The sequence below is a fragment of the Sphaerodactylus townsendi genome, linkage group LG04, assembly GCF_021028975.2.
Source record: "Sphaerodactylus townsendi isolate TG3544 linkage group LG04, MPM_Stown_v2.3, whole genome shotgun sequence".
NCBI classification, from domain to species: domain Eukaryota; kingdom Metazoa; phylum Chordata; class Lepidosauria; order Squamata; family Sphaerodactylidae; genus Sphaerodactylus; species Sphaerodactylus townsendi.
The window spans coordinates 123,299,548-123,320,521 of record NC_059428.1 but is presented as its reverse complement, the minus strand read 5'-3'; positions in this window follow the sequence as shown (position 1 = coordinate 123,320,521).

The window sequence follows — 20,974 nt, the reverse complement described above, 5'->3', positions numbered from 1 at the left end:
ATGGAAGCCCACATAACTGAAAAGTCCATCAAATTGATCAAGGAGAAGAAAAACAGAAAACCACTTGAATTTTAGAGCAGCAGGCAGCCTTGGACAGTGACAGCAGGAAAAAAACCCTCAAAACAAACATTTTCAAAGATGTTCACTTAATCTTGGAAATAAAGAAGAAAATGGTTGAAAATCTTTTTACGTATTCTCAGCAAAGAAAGGAAGGGAAGTCAGAGGAGGTGATAACAAGTTCTGTAAATTCTGTTCCCCTGACCTGGATAGCCCAGGATAGATGACCTCAACAGAAGCTAAGCAGGGTTGGTGGTCCTGGTTAGTCCTCAGATGGGAGACCCAAGAAAGTCTAAAGATTGCTATGCAGAGGCAGGCAATGGCAAACCACCACTGAATATCTCTTGCCTTGAACCCACTACGTGGTTGCGGTAAGTATTTATTTGCGACTTGGCACCAAATAAATACATACATTATATTACAATAAAACTATTAAGGGCAACAAAAATCGAGACACGCACTGTAGGTGGGTACATCAGAAGATAAGAGAACCAGTGGCCTGTAGTGGTTATGAGTGTAGGACTAGTATCTCAGTGAGCTGGGTTCAAATACCCATTCATGCCATGGGATCTTGCTGGGTATCCTCGAGCCAGTCACACTCCCTCAGCCTAACTGACCTCACAGGGTTATTGTGATGATAAATTGTAGGACAATGATGGGAGTCCCTACTGGAAAGAAAGGCAGAGTATAAATAAAATAAACAAATCGGTGTCATTTTGAAACAAGTTCTCTACATGGTCAGCTTTGCTTCTGAAGGACTACCAACATGACTTAAAATTGCTATTCATGCAGCTGACTCTTCTCCGATCTTTCCCAATTCCTGCCTTTGGATGGTTTTGTTAATTGCAAGGAAACGACACTTTTCATCTCCCTTTTGTGTATTTCTAGCTGTCCCACAAACCTGTCTTTTGTTCTCTGGAATGTTGGGACCAAAGCAGATGGGGAATGTCAGGGACTACACACCCCATCTTTTCAAACTTTGAAACACAGCTCTCCACCCTTCAGAGAAGTCCATTTCAGACACTGTATATTTATGATGTGTGCATACATGAATGCAAACTCTGAAAAATTTAGTGGTCGCTTTGCACATATGAAAGCTGAATATGTCAGATAATATATACACAATGTTCCTGTTCACACAACACTGCATGAACCAAGAGAATCGCAGATACCGTCACATGCTATTGATAGGCGTTGGTACCCATGATTGTAACAAAAGGTCTCGAGAGGGGACCTTAAATTCTATTCGACACATACCATCAAAATGAATTTAATCCTTGGTGGTGGTCACCCTTTTCTGCATGCCAAAAATAAGAACAAATCACCCATTTTTCCTTAAGGTCCATCTTCAAAATCTAATCATCATTTTTTTGCAAAGCCAAGCCTGGAGGCCACAGTTTCTAGCCCTTAGGGCAGGGCTTGGAGGCGGGGGGCGGAGGTGGTTTGGGCAGGCACCGTGGCAGGTCACCTCCTGGGCTGCCAGCCGTGGCGCCCTGTCCTTCCCCTCACCTTCCTGAAGACTGGCTTCTGCCCTCCCCAGGGCCTGCCCAGGAGCCAGCCTGCTGCTGTGGTGTCTGTCTTAGCCACCCCCACCCCCAGCGTGGGGCCGCGGGGGCATGGGGCCAGAGGGGCCCCCAGAGCGATGTTGTCCCTGGGTGCCATTTCCCCCCAATATGCCTCTGACTGTGCTTTTCTTGCCTATCACATTTTTTGAAGATGCTCAGTGGAGGAAGACCTTTGAAAGAGTTAACTCAGTGATACTCAGTGGCCAGTTATGCATGGTGAGGTTCCTGCGACTTCAAAGAGAATTGGCTGCAGAGTCTTTGTTTTGGGGCATGTTTGGCAATATTACCCACTGTCCCAGTTTGTTGATCAAACGCACAGGCAAATCTAGTGTTGAACTGATTGACTAATATTATTTTTACATTTTCAGTGTTATTGACTCGTCTCAGTGTAAATTGTTTTAACATTTTATTTTCCCCTACCTACATTGACACATGCAGGTAGTTTTATTTATTTCTATTTCTATTTTTCATTAATTAATTTATATGCAAATAAAAGGTGCTGTTGTTGTATTGATTCATCCATCCATTGATATGGTTATTTAATTTTTTTAAAATCTAAAGATCTAAAGATATGCAGGAGTGGGGAGCAGGGCCATGTCCCTGGGCACATGCCATCTAATCTCTTGGGGGGGGGGGTCCAAGCACCGGCTGAGTCCTTGCACCTGGCCTCTCCTGCGGTGTGGTGCATGGTGGCTCCCTCCATGCCCAGACCGTGCTCGCTGGCTTTGGGTGGTAAACCTGGGCGCCTCGCCAGCTTTTGGGTGGTAGACCTAGGCATGGTCGCCAACCTGGCACTCCTCCATGAGATCCGCAAATGGCTCAATCTCCCCCCCCCCCATATCTAGGGGAAATGGAGCCCAGGGAGGGGTGGGAAACTCAGATTTGTGCCCCGGGCTCCATTTTGCCCAGGTACACCTCTGGTGGGACGGCCAATAGAAATGATATGGCAGGAAAAAAGCGAGGAGTCAGTAACAGGGAGGAGGAGGAGGAGGAGGAGGAGGGGGAGGGGGAAGCATGTAAAGTAGCTTGAGGGAGTGAGTTGTGAGACTAGGAGATCTGGCCATGGATGGAGGGAAGAGGCTCAGAACAAAGCTTTCCCACTGGCACATCTGCGCTGCTCTGGCAACAAAGCAAATTAATGCTACAAGTGGTTTCACTTGCCATGGAGAGAGTGGAAAGTTAAAGCAGAGCTAGATGAAATACATCTGTACAAGAAATCTTGCCGCTGTGGACATTTGCTTCCACCATGTGGCAAACACCTTGTGCATAATCAGTCAGTGGCTCAAGAGCAACATATGGCTCTTTGAAGTGCTGTCAGTCGCTCTTTTCCACACAAACATTTTAAAATGTTTTGAGACAGGAAATGAAATGTTTTCTCCATGGAGCGTCACATTGTTTTTATCCCCAAACCCTTTATTTGCAGCCTCAAAATGTTTCCAATGAATCCGCTTTTAAAACAATTATCTAGTTGAAATGCTTTGACAACATCTTCAGTTACTGTGCGATCTATTTACTAAATTGCCCATGCTTCTCTGCTTCCCTGAACTTCCTCCTCGGTGCGACTTTCTGAGCTCACTCAGTTCCCCCTTGCCTGTTTATTTGCATCATTTCTTTGTTCTTTTATTTGGGAGGGGAAGTCTTCGAAGCATCGAGTTTACAAGGAGTAGAGAATCGTGGCATGAGGCTGTGAAGCACTGAAGCAGTGATTCAACACAGAATTCAAAAAGAAGAACCGGAACAAGAAGAAGAAAGAGGAGGAGGAAGAGAAGGGGAAAATCACATAATGGAGACCAGGAATCATTTTGAGGGGGTGAGTACAGGCGTGTGTAGTTGTAAGGGTGGGATTGAAAATGTTTTAGAAATGTTTTAGGGGATTTGTATGGAAAGGGCCTGTGACTCTTCTGACCGCTGTTCCCCAATTGGGTTCCCACTCTGTTTTTCAGGAAAATGAGCAAGACCGTATCCCAATGTTGCTTGGGTAAATAGTTGGCTGAGGCATATCGGGGGGAAATAGCACCTGGAGACAACCCCCAGCCTCCCTGCAGGCCGAGCCCCACCTCCCCAGCCCCTGAGTGGCCTGCAGGGAGGTGGGGGCGGGGCTTGGTGGTGTGCGCCTGGGGACATGGGTGATCCCATGTTCCTATAGGCTATATGCCTCTGGTAGTTGGTTCCCACTTTGAAATAGCTGACGCTGTTGGACTGAGTAATCAGTGTGTGGGCCTTTCTGAGGAGAACATCTCATGCCAGCGATGGAAATGAATGTGGCTCTTTAGGTTGGGAGTCACTGAGAATGTGGTTCTCAATAGAGCACCATTACATATGCTAGCCTGAGGTGGCTTGTATTACCAGTGTAATATGACCCACAAGTGCAGAGGAACAGATTCACTTGGGTCCCATTGAAAGTGGTTTGCAAAGAAAATGGACTACCAGCTCAGAACATTTAAATATGCTCCTGCCTCTTTGCCTGCAGCTTTGCAGCTGGTATCTTAAGGGTCATTGTCCTGTTTTGTGTATGCATGCACGCTTGTGGTGAATATGGGGTTGGATAAGCCAAGGATTTGTGTGTGCAAATGTGTGCATGAGTTTTTATTTATTTGCTTCCCAGTATGCACAGTGGCTGACTGTAGCATAGAACATCTTCCCCAAGCTGATATCATCACAAGGTGCTGAGACGTCCCTGCCAGCTGACTGTTGATTCTGTTGAAGGCTGTTTTGTGTTCACCCACAGAATCTTTTTTTAAAACGAGAGAGAGAGCTGTAATGCTTTGGTTATAAATACCAGGTAAGATGTAAAAAAACCAAACAAACAGACTACGCTCCCGCTCTCTTTTAACCTAGTAACAAAACACAAATGCAATAAGACTTCACAGGGGCCTTTTATCCCGAGCACTTCAAAGCAGCATACACAAAATAGGAAAATTACCCTTAAGATACCAGCTGCAGGCAAAGAGACAGGAGCGTATTAAAAGGTTCTGAGAGTGCTTTAAACTGTCAAGGATTCACATAAAGTTTTTCCTAACATAGTTGCATTGGTGGTGGGTAGTAGGTCGAAGGTGGGAATAACAACACAAGGCCGGAGAATGCTGAACATCAGAGCCCAGCAGTTCTGAGAAGCATGTGTGGTTAGGAACTGTTCTCTATGGTTGATTCCAGTGGTGGGATTCAGCACGTTCGCACCACTTCAGCAGAACCGGTTGTTAAAATGATGCTTGTAAAATAACCAGTTGTTAAATTACTTGAATCCCATCACCAGAAACGATTGTTAAATTATTTGAATCCCACCATTGGTCGATTCCCCATGGGTGGAATCATTCTGGGATTGAACTGGGACCATAAATTACAGTACCTAGTTGATCCCAGAGTCATCCCATGGCAGCCGAGGTCTTGTGTTAGAACCGTGATCAGAGGGCAGGATCACCTCAGCGCCTCTTCGGCTCCTCATTCCTGATTGGCTGTTGTTTTATGGCGGGAACGTGAATGAGCGTTCCTTTTTTTTTAACGTAATGGCTACATAACTACATTGTCACAAAGCAGTGCTTTACATAGCTAGAAACAGCGCATAAATGTGCGCTTATTAGTTGTATGGTCATGGCTTCGTATGCAAGAAGAAAAAATTAAAAAGGTGCGTTTCTGCCTGCCATGAATCTCCCATTCTGCGCATGCCCAAGACACTTAGCCGTGATTGGCTGATGGCACGAATGGGAAACTCACGGTGGGTTAGGATTCCCCACGATACTGGGTTCATCCTGTGTTCGCCAGAGGACAACAGAAAAAGGTGTACCTCCCTGGTGGTTTAAAAAAAATACTGGGAAGAAGAGGCAGAGCTGGAACAGACATAAGTTTGAGACAGGAGCCGTGGGGAGTCCCAGGACAACTGCAGGGCCTATCCCAGAATGATTCTGCCAGTGGGGAATTGACCTATGTGTGGTTAGGAATAGCCTTCATCTGATTAGCGTCCCCATAACCAGGAGTTATGGTTGCTATCTCTGGCCTTGGGAATTCCTGGAGATTTGGAAGCAGCCACCATGGTGTAGTAGTTAAGAGCAGGTGGACTCTAATCTGGAGAATGGGGTTTGGTTTCCCATTCCTCCACTTGAGCAATGGACTCTGATGGATTTGTTTCCCTGCTCCTCCTCATGAAGTCTGCCACATGACCCTGGGCTAGTCATAATTTATTCAGAACTCTCTCAGGCCAACATACCTCACAAAGTGTCTGTTGTGGGAAGAGGAGAGGAAGGGAAAGGAGTTTGTAAGCTGCCTTGAGACTCCTTACAGGACAGAAAGGCTGGGTATAAATACAAATTGCTCCTCCTCCTCCTCCTCCTCCTCCTCCTCCTCCTCTTGTGTAGATAAGGATGCTAGCTTTCAGGTGGGTCTTGGAGATCCCTTGGAATAACAGATATTCTGCAGACTACAAAACTCAGTTCCCCTGGAGAAAATGGATGCTTTTGAAGATGGACTCGATGTCACTTAGGTCCCTGTCCTCCCCAGGCTCCACTCCCAAATCTCCAGGTATTTTCCACCGTGGATCTGGCAACCCCACTGCCCCCATCCTACTCCCCTGCAAGTGGCTAGGAAGGACCTGCCAACCTTAGCATAATAGGATGAATCTGAATAGTGTGCATAAATCTGAAAGGAAGGGGAATTATTTTTGTATTGAGCTTGCAACCCCAGCCTCAGGGATGCCAGCCTCCAGGTGGGAACTGGGGACCCCCAGAATTACAACTAATCTCCAGACTACATAAATCAGTTCCCTTGGAGAAAATGGCTGGTTTATAGGGTAGACTTTATGGCATTGTACCACAGTGAGGTCTCTGTCTTCCCCGGACTCCTACCCCAAATCTGTAGGAGATTCCTAATCTGGACCAGTAACGCTACCCACCCAATCTATGTGGAGATAGAAATTTGTGGAGGGATTTCACCTAGAAACTATGTATAACATAGAGTCCGCAAATTCCTTCAGGGGAACTGGTGTAGTGGTATGGTGCAGTGGGCTCCAGTTTCGTGAAACTCCTCCACTCCTCCACATGAAACCTGTTGGGGAACCTTGGACCAGTCACAGTTCTCTCAGAACCCTCTCAGCATCAGCTACCTCAGAAGGTGTCTGTTGTGGGGAGAGGAAGAGAAAAAGTTTGTAAACCACTTCAAAACTCCTTATGGTTCTGAAAAGCAGGGTATAAATCCTAACCTTCTTCTTCCCCTTTGTAGTCTGGATATCAGCTGTAATTCTGAGGAGGGTAGGCATCATTTAGAGTTGGCAACCCTTCTGGGATTGTTTGCTTTCTGTTCTCACCTTGACAGATAGCGAATAAATTAGATTAGATTTAGTATGCCGCTCTCCCCTTTCAGGCTCGCAACCTTCCACATAACAGTATAAACATTAAACATTTAAAAATCCCTATGCATTACAATTTTAACTAACTCAAGTGTCCACTTTTTACAGAGCTTTCCCACTAGTGTGTTTCTAAGGAACCCCAAGTGTGGTCAAACAGCAGGGTAAAATAGTTAAGCAAACATCCAAAAACAGGGCTAAGATGCAACCTTGCCCTATTGGTTGGCAGGCACGTCAAGGCAACTGGTTAGCTACTGGCCTTTCCGCACAACCAAAACAACATGTTTTGAGGCAAGAAATAAAATATTCCCTCTGAGGAGTTTTGTCTAATTTTTACCCCAAAATGTTTTATTTCCTGCCTGAAAATGTTTAAATGCATCCTCAATTTTAGTGACACTTTTGCTGAAAACATTTTCAAAATGTTTTGACTTGCCGTGCAATCTCTTTAAACCATTTCCCATGCCTCTCTGCAGTCCCTGGACTTCCTCCTCAGCGCCATTTTCTGAGCTCACTCAGTCGTCTCACCTGTTTATTTTTGTCAGTTCTTTTTTTCTTTTCAGGAGATGAAATCTTCGAAGTGTCAAGTACACAAGCTGTAGGGAATCACAGCACAAAGCCCTGGAGCTTCAAATCCAAGAAGAATTTATAAAAACCTTGGAAGAATCACAAAATGGTGCCCAAGAAGCATTTTGAGGGGGTGATTGTGGACAAATTTGGGGGAGGGGGAATCAAAAATGTTTTGTAAACATTTTGCAAACATTTTCAGTGGCTTGTGTGGAACAAACTACAGTGTGAAACAGGATGTGGGATTAGATGGACCACTGGTCTGATCTAGCAGGACTCTTCCTGTGTTCTTTACCTGTGCCACAAATCAGTACCAGACTATTCATCATGTCTGTACTGCTGTGATGAACCTATGAAACGGTATTATACTGAATCAAACTCTTGGTCCATCACAGTTAGTTTTGTCTGCTCAGACTGCCAATGGCTATTCAGCATCTCAGGCAGAGGTCTTTCACAATTCTGATACAAGGTAGTAAGTGTAATCACAAAATGGCTGCCCGAGAAAGTCCAAGTGCAGTGAAGAAGAGCGGTAATTTAAACCCACTGGCGGTGAGAGCTGAATAAAACTAACCTTGTGTTGGCAACTGCCACCAAAGCTATGCTGTTTTCATTTGTGCAGTCCAGTAGATCACCAGTGGCCAATCAGAAGCTATGCTGGGCAAGAGTTTCACCTGGCCCCACCCACATTCTGAAAATACTTGGTGGGCACCAGGTAAAGAGGGCACCGTGGTGCCCAGATGACCATATTGGAGACCTCTGCCATAGGGTTTTCAAGGCAAGAGACAACCAGAAGTGGTTTGCCATTACCTGCCTGTATTTAGCTATACCTGGACTTCTTTGATGTTCTCCCATCCAAATCCGAACAGGGCCGACCCTGCTTAGCTTTTACGATCTGATGAGATCAGGCTAGCTTTGGCGATCCAGGTCAGATATGGAGAAGACACACGGCAGGGCACACACCATCAACGTGTCATTCCAACAGTAACCTGAGGAATCTCAGAGGATCTAGAAAACACCATTGCTGTCAGCAATCTAGACATTGCGTCCACTGCTGGGAAATGTACCCTTTTGACCAGGGATCAGTTACCAAGCACAGCAAGTTTTTATTGCCGCTGAAGATTACAGCTACAGTTTCAAGACACTACAATGTGGTTATCTGAAACATACCTATATATAGCAATTTAGCCTTTTTTTTCTGCACTGATTATACATCTGAAGTCATCATCTGCTTCATTTTAATGACTGCTGGAGGTGGTTTTTATATATATATAAATACAGTTCATTAATCTTCTCCCAGACACGTTGGAGCAAAATCCTCCCCCCACCCCCAACTGCAAGCAGCTGCCCATTAAAGGGCTAATTCAGAAGTTGTGAAGGAAGGTACCAGAGAAAACTTCTCCATGGTGGCGCTTCAGATGTCTGGCATTACCGTTGGGACTCTCCCAAGATTATGTTGCGAGCCAAACGCGTACTGTGTCTTCACACCGACACTGGCTGTCCCTTGGGAATGTGCAGCTCTAACCCAAGTTGATACACGCACCGTAATCTAGTGTTAATGTTCCCCCTTGGGCTGTGACACTTGATTCGGCAGGTGGAGGCTGGCACGTTTGACTGTTCCCCTGCCAAAAATCTGAACTTCGAACCCTTAAAAGGAGGTTTTAGCCTTGCTTTCTCCCTGAGAGGCTACTTTTCTATGTGTATGGGACTTTGCCATAAATCCCCTGCTTGCAATGTGAATTGGTCCAAGAGAAATCTTTCTCACTTCTTCCACATGTTCATACAGACAGCACATGGGAGTGTGCTAGCTTATACAGGGAGAGACCCTTGGTCAAGCTCAGCATTGCCTACTCTGACAGGCAGAAACTGTCCAGGGACTTTTCCAGCACCTATTCCCAGATCCTTTTAAACTGGAAATGTCAGCAATGGAAACTGGGCCCTTCTGCATGCCAAGCAGATGCTGTTTGAGTGACCCATGGCCCCACCCCAATTATCTTGCGCCAAACTTTAGCGCTCTCTTTTGTCAATTTAAACAACAACAGTTGGGTATTATTTCCATAGGTACAAGACTGAAAAAGGCACCTTTGTATTGAATCCCTAGCCACCATAACATCTAAATATATTCATCATTTGAGTTAGCTTGGCACTAAGTGCCTCTGAAGTCCCACCCTGAACCCTAAATTCCAGTTTGGAACACATAAGTATCTGGTTTCTAAAACATCCTTCTCTGTCAACTCTTGCAATGGCCTTCATGCCCAGAACTATTTTCTGCTTTAAGCAAAACTCAGTAAAAGGGGGCAGGGGAATCCATCAAAGCTCTCTCAACTCAGGGAACTGAATAATAGACATCCCAATTTGTCTCTCCCTTTGAGATTCAAAACATCCTCAAATGGAATCCATCATCATGATCAGATGGAGATAGCAGAGTAAAAAAAAAATTTGTTTACTGCTTACAAGTATTCCTGACTCCGCTGAGCTTTCTAAGAGCTGAAAACTCTGTTATTCTCCTAGTGAGAATATTCTATTTGCCTGTTTATATATACCGGTACCTCGTTTTCTTCCTAACAGGGACCCAAAGCAACATACAACATCATTCTTTCTTCCTCACAACAACATCATTATGAAGTAAGTTAAAAGAGAAAGAGGTTGGACCAAAGTCACCCAGTGAGATTCCTTGGCAGAGCTGGGATTTGAACCGGTGTCACTCAGATATTAGTCAGAAGAAGAAGAAAAAGAAGAAGAGCTGGTTTTTATATCCAGCTTTTTCTACCTATAAGGTGGCTTACAATCCCCTTACCTTCATCTCCCCACAATAGACACCTTGTGAGGTAGATGGGGTTGAGGAAGTTCTGAGAGAACTGTGACTGGCTCCGGGTCATTCAGCAGGATTAACGTAGAGGAGCGGGGAAAACAAACCCAGCATACTGCCTCATGCACTCCTGGATGCATTAATAAACCAGATTAATGTGGTCACGACAAAGATAATTTTAGGTCACTTGCCCTCCTGGAACCCCCCCCCCCCAACCCCATTCTTCAGTATAGAGCCAATTTAGCAGTTCTGTGGTATTATAAATTCCAGGGCAGCCAGTTTTAAACTGTTTGGGCACATTTATCTGCATAAATACTTTCTATCCATTTTAAACCTTTTCACAGGCATGCCAGGGTGCAGACTTTGGTGGGCAACCTCCTTCCTCTGGCTTCTGCCACTCCTTGAATGAGCAAAATAATCTAAAAAGGGACGGGGGAGGACATGCTGCCCTATGGTTTCACATCTGAGCAGGTACTCGGAAGTGACATCACAATGCTGTGACACATTAATGCCAAGGTGGCAGCAATCCTACCTCTCTGTGCCAAGCAATCCCTTCCCCTCTTCAAGGAGGAGGAACTGCACCTCAAAGCGACACCACGGCACAGGTAAGAAGGGGGAGAAGCTACTAAAGAGATTAAAGAGACTGCCATTTTGAAAGCAAAGCTTAGCTCCACCCCCTCCTTGGATTGGATGTAGGAACAGCACCCCCAAGGCCACTCTGCCCACAGCCACCCCACAGTTTCCCCTTTGAGGCAGAGCAAAGGTGGTCATGGGGCTTCTATACCAGATCACAGGGTACTCCACAATCATGCTCACAACAGAGTGAGCTTTCCCCAATAGGAGCTATCCACATGGTGCTATCCACAAGAGGCAGTGGAAATAGCCCATCTCCTCGTGAGGAATTTTAGGAACTGCGGCCTGCGGCTCAAAGCTGAGAATGAGAAATCCCTGTCCTGACACACACGCTGGAAACTATTACAATTCTCCAGGGAGAAGAAAGACACTTTACGTCTGTAACGGAGACACACCCTGCTAAGCAGTGGTGAGATCCAAAAAATTTAATAACAGGTTTCAATGGTGGTGGGATTCAAACAGTGGTACCGCCGCACACACGCACCTCCAGCCCCTATTGGGCAGAGAGATTGCTTTAGTAACCCCTTCTTGGCACTCAGAAAAAAAATTAGTAACCACTTCTAGAGAAGTGGTGAGAACTGGTTGGATCCCACCTCTGCTGCTAAGCTACTGCGGCTTCAGCATTCTCAACATCAGAAGCCAAATGAGATGATGGTAAGGCCCGGAGATGTCATAATGGAATGCAGGAAGGCATGTCGCTTGTTTCTCCAGGGCCTGTCAGTGTGGGGGAATCCCAAAGCAAGCATGCTGATAGCAAATGCACAAGGAGAGGGGTCCCTTTCCAATATTTTACAATACTTTTAGTGTGGGGTGGATTACATTTCTTGCTTTTATGGATTATATTGGGATACTCCATTCATATTCAAAAAGATATGTATGTATTACTTGGGTCAGGTGCTGTCACAGCAATTGGGAATCTTTCTGGCAACTGTAGGGTTAGCTCAGCTACTGTCAATCCCAAACAGAATGCTGCGTCCTCTGTCAGTCTAACCACGTCTCAGGAATGAGACTATGTATTGTGGGTAATAGTGGTGCTTCTGTGATTCCCTCGCACTAGGGTGACCATATCCAGGTTGGGGAATTTCTGGAGATTGTGGAGGGTGGAGCTTGGGAAAGAACAGAGGTCAGCACAGATGATGCCATCGAGGGGGACCATCTCTGTACAGTAAAGCTTGGTTGTGATTCCAAGAGAACTCTGGGCCACACCTGGAGACTGGCAACCCTATCTCATGCCTTTTAGCAGATCCAGGATTCAATTCTGGTGTGTCCTCCCTTGCAAAAAGTTTCACACAGATTTCACCTTGGGTCCAAGGCATATTATTAATATTGTTGTTATTATTGTTATTATTGTTATTATTGACATTTTAGCCAGACTTCCTCTGCTTATATGGCTACTGAACTCCAAGCACAAAACCAAAACAGCAACAATATCTTAAAAAAACCCATGATTTTACAACCCTTTGAAAAAGATAAGTATCAATCCAAAACCATTACTAGAATTGGCAGTAAACTCGGCAATGTGTAGGGAGAACATGATAGACAGACAGACAGACAGACAGACAGACAGACAGACAGACAGACAGACAGACAGAAAGAAAGAAAGAAAGAAAGAAAGAAAGAAAGAAAGAAAGAAAGAAAGAAAGAAAGAAAGAAAGAAAGAAAGAAAGAAAGAAAGAAAGAAAGAAAGAATGAATTTATTTTTAGACTTTTGGGATTTTTTTACCACTTTTAAGCTTTTATTAGTGTGTCACCCATTCTTATACCGCAATATATGCTATTGATTCTTGTTGGATATTTCTTAAGATTAAACAGTCGACTTCATTAATTATTTATATTGTAAATACATCTGAAGTAGAATCTTTAACAGGTGTGACATGTTAGATTCCTAACTGTACCTTCTTTGATTCTCATTGTTGCCATCTTCTCTCACTCTCTTTCCCCCCCCCAAAAAAAACAAAATGCACCATTACAAAACGGTGAGCATCTTCAGATGAACTGACGTGAAAATAAACTGACATGCAAATAAAGGCGAAAATTCCTCCCCCATTAACTACCTGTCTCAGCAGCCGAACCAAGAAAATTAATAACTGCAGCTTTTGTATGCCTGAATAGATCAAATAAACGGTAGCAATGCCTCGGAAGGCACTTCAGTATTACAGTAGCAATTAAATGTATAATTATTATAATCATTAAGAACGCCAATGGGCTCAGAAGGTGTTTTTCCGCCAAGGTGCTTCGGGCACTAAAACAAAAAATCATTATAATAGAGCATAGCAATAAAACAGAAAAATCAAAACAGGCAGTCCCATGAGATGGAAAATCTCTACTAACACTTGTAGCTTATAAGACCGAGCCCCTGGGCAATCCTTAATGGAGCTACACCCTTCTAAGCCCATTGAAGTCAATAGGGTTAGAAGGGAGTAACTCCGGCTAGGAGCCTACTGTACAAGATCTCCATGATAGCAGTCTGAGGTGAGGGAATGGAACATCTCAGAACATTATGCACATATATTAGTCTCTGGAAAAAATTACATTAAAACAAAGCTAATGCTTTATTTCTTTTGCATGTACTGAAATATTAGGCTTCTGAGTCTCTGAATTTATAAGGACTAGATTTGTCCCTTTCACGATACAGGTCTATCAAAACTAGGACAAAGAGGCTCAGATACAGCTTCTACTCTAGAGCTGTGGCTATGCTAAACTCCGTGGCTTCGTGTTGATGTGTTTGGGGCTGTGTAGGGATGGGTGGAGGAAGGGGAAAGTGAGGATGGGGTATGAGTCTGAAATTGTGTGCATCGAGGAATGCTGCTGTAAATTTCGTTGTGCGTGCACAATGACAATAAATGCGTATTCTATGCTTATGCTTATGCTTTAAATAGATTACATAAAGCGGACCAAAAGGCAGGAATCACTGCGGTTCCAATTAGCAACATGAGGCAGTGTTCTCACATAAAAGGTTAGCCAAGAACTCCCAGGGGGCATCTCCTTTAACTGTGAAGCCCTAGAGGAAACATCTCCAAATAAAGATGAGATGCTGATATGGCCTCCTGACACCTCTGTGAAGTGGGTTACCCATGAAAAACACATGTACATGCAGATGTATGTGCATATGAAAAGATAGCGACTTCTCACAGCAACCCTATGAATAATGGCCAACTAGAACGCCAATGCCAGGATTCTTCACAAATATGTATATTTCCCGACGATGTAGTTTGGCTGCCTCTGCTATTAATACGTCCGTTATGTTGCATTCTCAAAATGGGGCTGGATTGCGGCTACGTGCTTGGTGATCCATTCTTATGGTAGTTTTATATTATCTCTTATGCCATCTTACTGGGAGAATGTGACTTCATCAGGTGTTGCCTTGGTTATCCCTGCTTCTTTTGTGAAGCTTGTGCCATCCTGCAAAATCTTTGAAGAGATCTCTCTCGCTCTCTCATCCACCAGAGTCATTATTCAAATCAAGTCAAAACGTTTATATTGATCAAAGATCACTGTTGTAAAAAAAAATATTAAAGGCTTAATATTCCTTCAGTGAGGCAATTTTTAATCATCAGAATCAACATCCTGCCCAGATTAATTCTTCTTACAGTGATTACATCCTAAATCATGTGTCACAATTCTTTTCCATGACTCACTGGGATGTTTAGGAAATTCTTCGCAGAGATTCAGCTTATTTAACATCTGACCCTCTCAATGGAGTTGCTTGAAGGGGCAGATGCGTAACTATATTCCCATTTTTTGTTCAGACAGTAAAGAACTTTAAAAGTTTGTGTGTTTTTGAAGAAAAAACACATTTTTGTTCTTTTTTAAAAAGTGATATGATGTCACCACAGAGGCGGCAAATTGTGTCTTTTCTGGGGTGGTTCCGCAGGGGTGGACTTTCCTCCCTACAGAAGACTACTTTTCATTCTTATGCTTGTTCAGAACCCCACAAGCCTTTTCGTGGGGCCCAACTGGGGATTTTATTTTGACTGCATCTTTTGCTTGGCTGCTGAGAACATACAAAAGCTTAGCTCAGGACTGCATAATTCCCAGTTGAGGGGAGGATTCATACCAACATAGTTCTTGAAGGGACCTGAAGGGTTATCTAGTCCAACCCTCTGCACAGTGGAGCTACTGTCCCTCTTTCCCCAGTGACCCCTACTCTATGTCCAGAGAAAGGCCAAAAAAATGCTCCAGTATCCCTTGTTCAGGCTGGCCTAGTGGAAGATTCCTTCCTGACCCCAGAATGGCGACTGTCATTACTCTGGAATATAACAAAAGCCCTTTCCACACAGCAAATGTAAAGTGGGTTGCAGGCAAGATAAATGAACCTGTCATGGCCCCAGGCTTTTTGGATCTCTGGGTGTCCCTTGATCAGAGAGCACCTTGGCCGGGGCACGCGCCTTCACAAGGGGGTGCTTTTTTCCCCGCACTCACCTCCCTTTGCTGCGTAACTATAAAGTCTGGCAGGCATGGACCTCCACAGCCATGCTACTGTCCCTGTGCCCCACTGTAGCTTTGCAGCAGAGAGGCAGGGACTAAAAAAAAGGGAAGCGCAGCCAAGGAAAGCGCTTCTGGGGGCAGCCCTTTGCTTGGCTGCTGAGTGTGTGTGGGAGGGAGGAAGGGAGGGAGGGAGGGAGGGGAAACGTGGAATGGACTTGTATTAGGAGCAGGATCTGTGTGAATTTCTCCCCAACAAAGGGTTTAAACTGAGGTTAGCCCACATTTATTGGCTCATGTGGAAGGGGCCAAAGGGCCTCGGGAGCCAAGCACTGGCTCATCCTTTCCTGCTCTCTCCATCTCATGAGATGCCTGATTTACAGTGAGTCAGTCAGTATTCCTGTCAGATGGCCATAGCCTGTGCTCAAAACCTTTTATTGAAGGAGAGACCAGCATTTCCCAAGGAAACCTTCTGCACTGAAGAACCACTCTGTCAGGAAGTTCTTCAGATGTTTAGCTGAAAACAATTTTGATTTAATTTCAACCTATTGGTTCTAATCCAACCTTCTTGGGCAATAGAAAACAACTCTGCTCCACCATCTATATGACAGTCCTTCAAATTCTTGATCACCTTTCAGTAGTCTTCCTCTCCAGGCTAAACACATCCAGTTCCTTCTACCTTTCTTCATAGGATTTGATCTGCAGACCTCTCACATTCTTTGTGGCTCTCCTCTGGACGCATATGAGCTTATCAACATCCTTCTTAAGCTGTGGTGGCCAAAACTGAACTCCAAGCACAGAGTAAAATGATATTGTCACTTTGCATGATCTGGACAGTATACTTCTGTTGATGTAGCTCTTCACTTGTCCTCGAAGAATTCTTAAAAACAATGGACCAAGGCTCCAAAATTACACTAACAAGTTCTTTTAGTGACCTCAGATATAATTTGAGGTCTTAATGCATGGGCATGCTGGGTAGTTGCCCGGGGGCCCCACAAGAACAGGGGCCTCATGCTAATCTATGTATGTTGTGACTTGCTGTCAATAAATGTTTAAATACTATACTATGAATATTTGTTATTGGAAAATGCCTAGATAATGAAAAATAATAGTGTTAATTTTTATGATAACTGGACATGGTATTCGCCTCCAATTTAGTAACACAGTCATCTCTGCAACCACATGTGTACGTATCTCTACATAATGTAAAAGCGTATATCTTAAAGTCACTTCAACTCACTTGATTGTTAACCACAACAATATTAGTTATATTTGTTTGCCATTGATTATTAGAGATAGAACCTGAGATTCATTAGGAACACTTGTAGGGTAAGTATGTAGCAATTATTCAAGATTACGAATTTGATGCAGTCAGCCCTTCGTGTTGATTAATCTTTGCTTTATAGCATGTTTGACAAGACATCAGGAATTTGTTAGACTTTTAATTTATTAGACCATTTTCCACCTCTGGGGGGAAAGTTTTTTTTCAACCGCTTTGACATCACAATTGTGAGGACATCACTTCTGGGAAAACACTAGAAGCAACGACAGTAGCTCTAGGAATCATAGGTGATTTCTAGACCTACCAATATCACTTCTGAGTTTTCTCTGGAAGTGTTATCATCATGCTTAAACATTTGCAATGTTGCCCCCACCCCCATGTCTTTTCCTCAACTCTCCTGCCAGTTGTCTGGCTCAGCCTGCACCTTATGGATCAAATGAAAGATCTGTTAGATCACTACCTTATTTCCTGCAGTAGCCAACTATATGATTCTAGGACATTGTTAAGCTTGTTTGCACTGGAAAATTTGCAAATGTGTAGAAGGAACCACCACAAAATGGCTGCCACAAGGGCCATGAAATGGCTGTTGTGTGGGTGGGCCAATCACAAAATGTTGGAAGGTTGAAAGCCAACATCCTCCTATGACAGTCACCTTGAAATGGGCAATCTGTGTAACTGCAAAGGTCTTTCCAAACCCTTCCTGCTTCTAGAAGGCAGAGGAAAAATGGAGTTAGCTCTTTGCTTCAGGGACTGGATAGTGCTTGGTTTCAGTCTCATAGAAATGGAAGTTAGGGCTTCCTGTATTATTCCTGTAGGGCTACTAATATCAAGCAGGGGACCGGAGTCCTCACAGAATTTCAACTGATCTCAGTACTACATTAGTCCCGTGGAGGAAATGGTAGCTTCAGAGCATGGCCTCTGTGACATCACATCCCCTAATAATAGCTCTTGCCTCCTCCAAAGTGCTGTCCCCAAATCTCCAGGACTTTCCAAAGCCAGAGTTGGTAATCCTAACTGAGGGTTGGTAAACATAACTAACAACTGCAGAGACACAAGAGAGGATGTACATACTCACCTGAGATAAGCTTAGTACTTTTCTAGTCAGTCAGTTGGCAAAGAGGTACAGAACCTACCAGTTAATCTTAAAATTCATTTCAAGACCCTTTGCATGTCATCTTTAGGCACCATAAAACCCTGGGTGCTATGTAAGGTTGCCAAACTACAGGTGGGATTTGGAGATTGTCAGGACTGAGCCTGTCTGTGCAGATGGGGGGGGGGCATGGCAAGGGGGGAATGTTTTACTGCTTGTTACTTTGAAGATGTCCGGTGCTGTCCCCCTCGCCTGTAGCCCCAGGACTTCCCGGACACAGAAAGAGTCTCCAAAGGAGTGTGACCTGTTCCCAAGCTTGCAGTACTTTGTAGTGGAAATGTAGTGGAAATTGTAGAGGCCATTTGGCTATGGGTGGAGGGGGGGGCAGGGGGATATAGGTGATGGATCTGAGCGAGGGGCTCAGATTCCTCTTTACATTGTTGCCCTTCGCATCTTTTGGAATAAAGGCTTTAGAACAAATCTACAGTTTCTGATCTCCAGACTTAAAACAGCAGTTCCCCTGGAAAAGAAAAGACTGCTCTGGATGGTGGACTCTATGACATTATACCCCACAGAGGTCTCTCCCCAGACTCCCCCCCCCCCCCACAAATATCCAGGAATCTCTCAATCCTGAGTTTTCAACTCTAGTACAATGCGGGGGAACAATGTGCTAATAATTCTACAAACACAGCCTGAAAGCAAGCGTGGAACCCGACTGTTCCTCCCTTACAACTAATGGAAACAATATACATAGTTTGAACAAAATAAGCGATGCCAACATGATCCTCATTTGGATGATGTTTCTTTGAAAGACACCAGATCTGAGTTTGAGGGACACCAGGTTATAATCAATGATCTACTTGCATGTTTACATCATAAGAACATAAGAAAGAGCCTGCTGGATCAGACCAGAGTCCATCTAGTCCAGCACTCTGCTACTCACAGTTACCCACCAGATGCCTTTGGGAGCTCACATGCAGGATGTGAAAGCAATGGCCTTCTGCTGCTGCTGCTCCCAAGCACCTGGTCTGCTAAGGCATTTGCAATCTCAGATCAAGGAGGATCAAGATTGGTAGCCATAGATCGACTTCTCCATAAATCTGTCCAAGCCCTTTTTAAAGCTATCCAGGTTAGAGGCCATCACCACCTCCTGCGGCAGCATATTCCAAACACCAATCACATGTTGTGTGAAGAAATGTTTCCTTTTATTAGTCCTAATTCTTCCCCCAGCATTTTCAATGTATGCCCCCTGGTTCTAGTATTGTGAGAAAGAGAGAAAAATGTCTCTCTGTCAACATTTTCTACCCCATGCATAATTTTATAGACTTCAATCATATCCCCCCTCAGACGTCTCCTCTCCAAACTAAATAGTCCTAAATGCTACAGCCTCTCTTCATAAGGAAGGTGCTCCAATCCCTCAATCATCCTTGTTGCCCTTCTCTGCACTTTTTCTATCTCTTTGATATCCTTTTTGAGATGTGGTGACCAGAACTGAACACAGTACTCCAAGTGCGGTCGCACCACTGCTTTATATAAGGGCATGACAATCTTTGCAGTTTTATTATCAATTCTTTTCCTAATTATCCCCAGCGTAGAGTTTGCCTTTTTCACATTATTCGAACTGTGTAAACCCTGAGCCCTGCGGGGATAGGGCGGGATATAAATCAAATCAAATAAGTAAAATAAACTGTTTCCATTGTTTAAATTGCACTTGCTTGAACTGAGATATTAAAGGGCCATAACACTCGTTGCATTAAAGTTATTATTGTCGTCCAGGCATAGTCATTTTGAAATTATCAGGATGCTTGGGATAGACTATACCTATCTTTTGTTTGTTTTGCTTCTCCATTATAACTGACATTTGCAGGAATGCCTCCCCTGAACATAGATGCTCCATTTACACATTTTCCAATCTGTGCATTTGACTTTGAAGATGTCTTAAATACTTTCTTACATAGTAGGGTTGAAAATCTCCAGGTGGGACCTGGAGATCCCTCAGAATCATAATTGATCTCCAGACTACAGGGATCAGTTCCCGTGGAGAAAAGCCCTCCTTCAGTGGTGGACTTTACGGCATTACACCCAGCTGAGTCCCCTCTCCTCCTGAGATGCCACCCTCCTCACTCAAATTTTCAAGAGATTTCCAAACTGTAGTTTGCAGCTCCACTATATGGTCTTGAGGACTTCCTGGTAGAGCAGAAATTGAGGAAAGTGATGGGGAACCATCTCTGTCTGCCTTGAAGACACCACAAGGGATCATCGAACATCAGTTGTGACTTGGCAGCACTTAGCAATTGTTAGAAATTGATTGAGTTGGTACAGCTTTTAAATGCTTACTTTTGACTTGATTGGTCCATTATCTTGCAGATCCAGCTCTCCTATTATATTGTTTTAGCTTAGTTGATTCAAGGGGAAAAATGTGCTCGTGGTTTTGAAGCAAGCTCGGTAGACAACAAAAGAGGACTTCACAAGTAGAGGTCGTGATGATTCCGATCCAGACAAAAGAAGAGGAACAGGAGAGTTATTGAATTAAGAGGGTATTCTTGGATGCAACTGTCCAAAAGCAGAATAAACAAATGATTCCAGAATCCCTAGGTGACCTCGTAGATGTTTTTCAGCTTGTTGAGATGTTATGCCTCCCAAGTTTTTAAAAACCAGACTTTACGCTACACGGGAGGTCTGTCAGGAGGGAGCAACGTAAATCCCTCTTACAAGAGCCAGCGGTGCAGGTGGAGGAATTTCTCAGCTGTTTCTTCACCAACATAGTTAATAGGGCCCCAGGGTACACACATTCTACAAACTCCCACTTTCCCCATATCTTTTTCAATGCTTAAAAAATGATTATGAACTTTATTTCCAGTCTATAAACTGCAGACTTAAATTTTGGACTGATGGATTTGCCTGTGGCTTGGGGCATGCACATTGCCATTCTAAGCAAGGTGACATCCAGCTTAAGTCCATTGAAGCGACAGAGTTATACCCTACTCATCTTGGAAGAGTATAACATGGCTTAGGATAGCACTGACATACTTGTGCATGGTCATGGCCTGCATCCGGCGCCCTGCTGGGGCTGACAAAATCCAGGTGGGGCATGGAGATCACTCAGAACTACACCTGATCTCCAGACAAGAGAGTTTGGTCTCCCTTGAGAAAATGGCTGGTTTGGCAGGTGGACTTCATGGCATTATAGCCTGGTGAGGTCTCCCCAGTCCTCAAACTA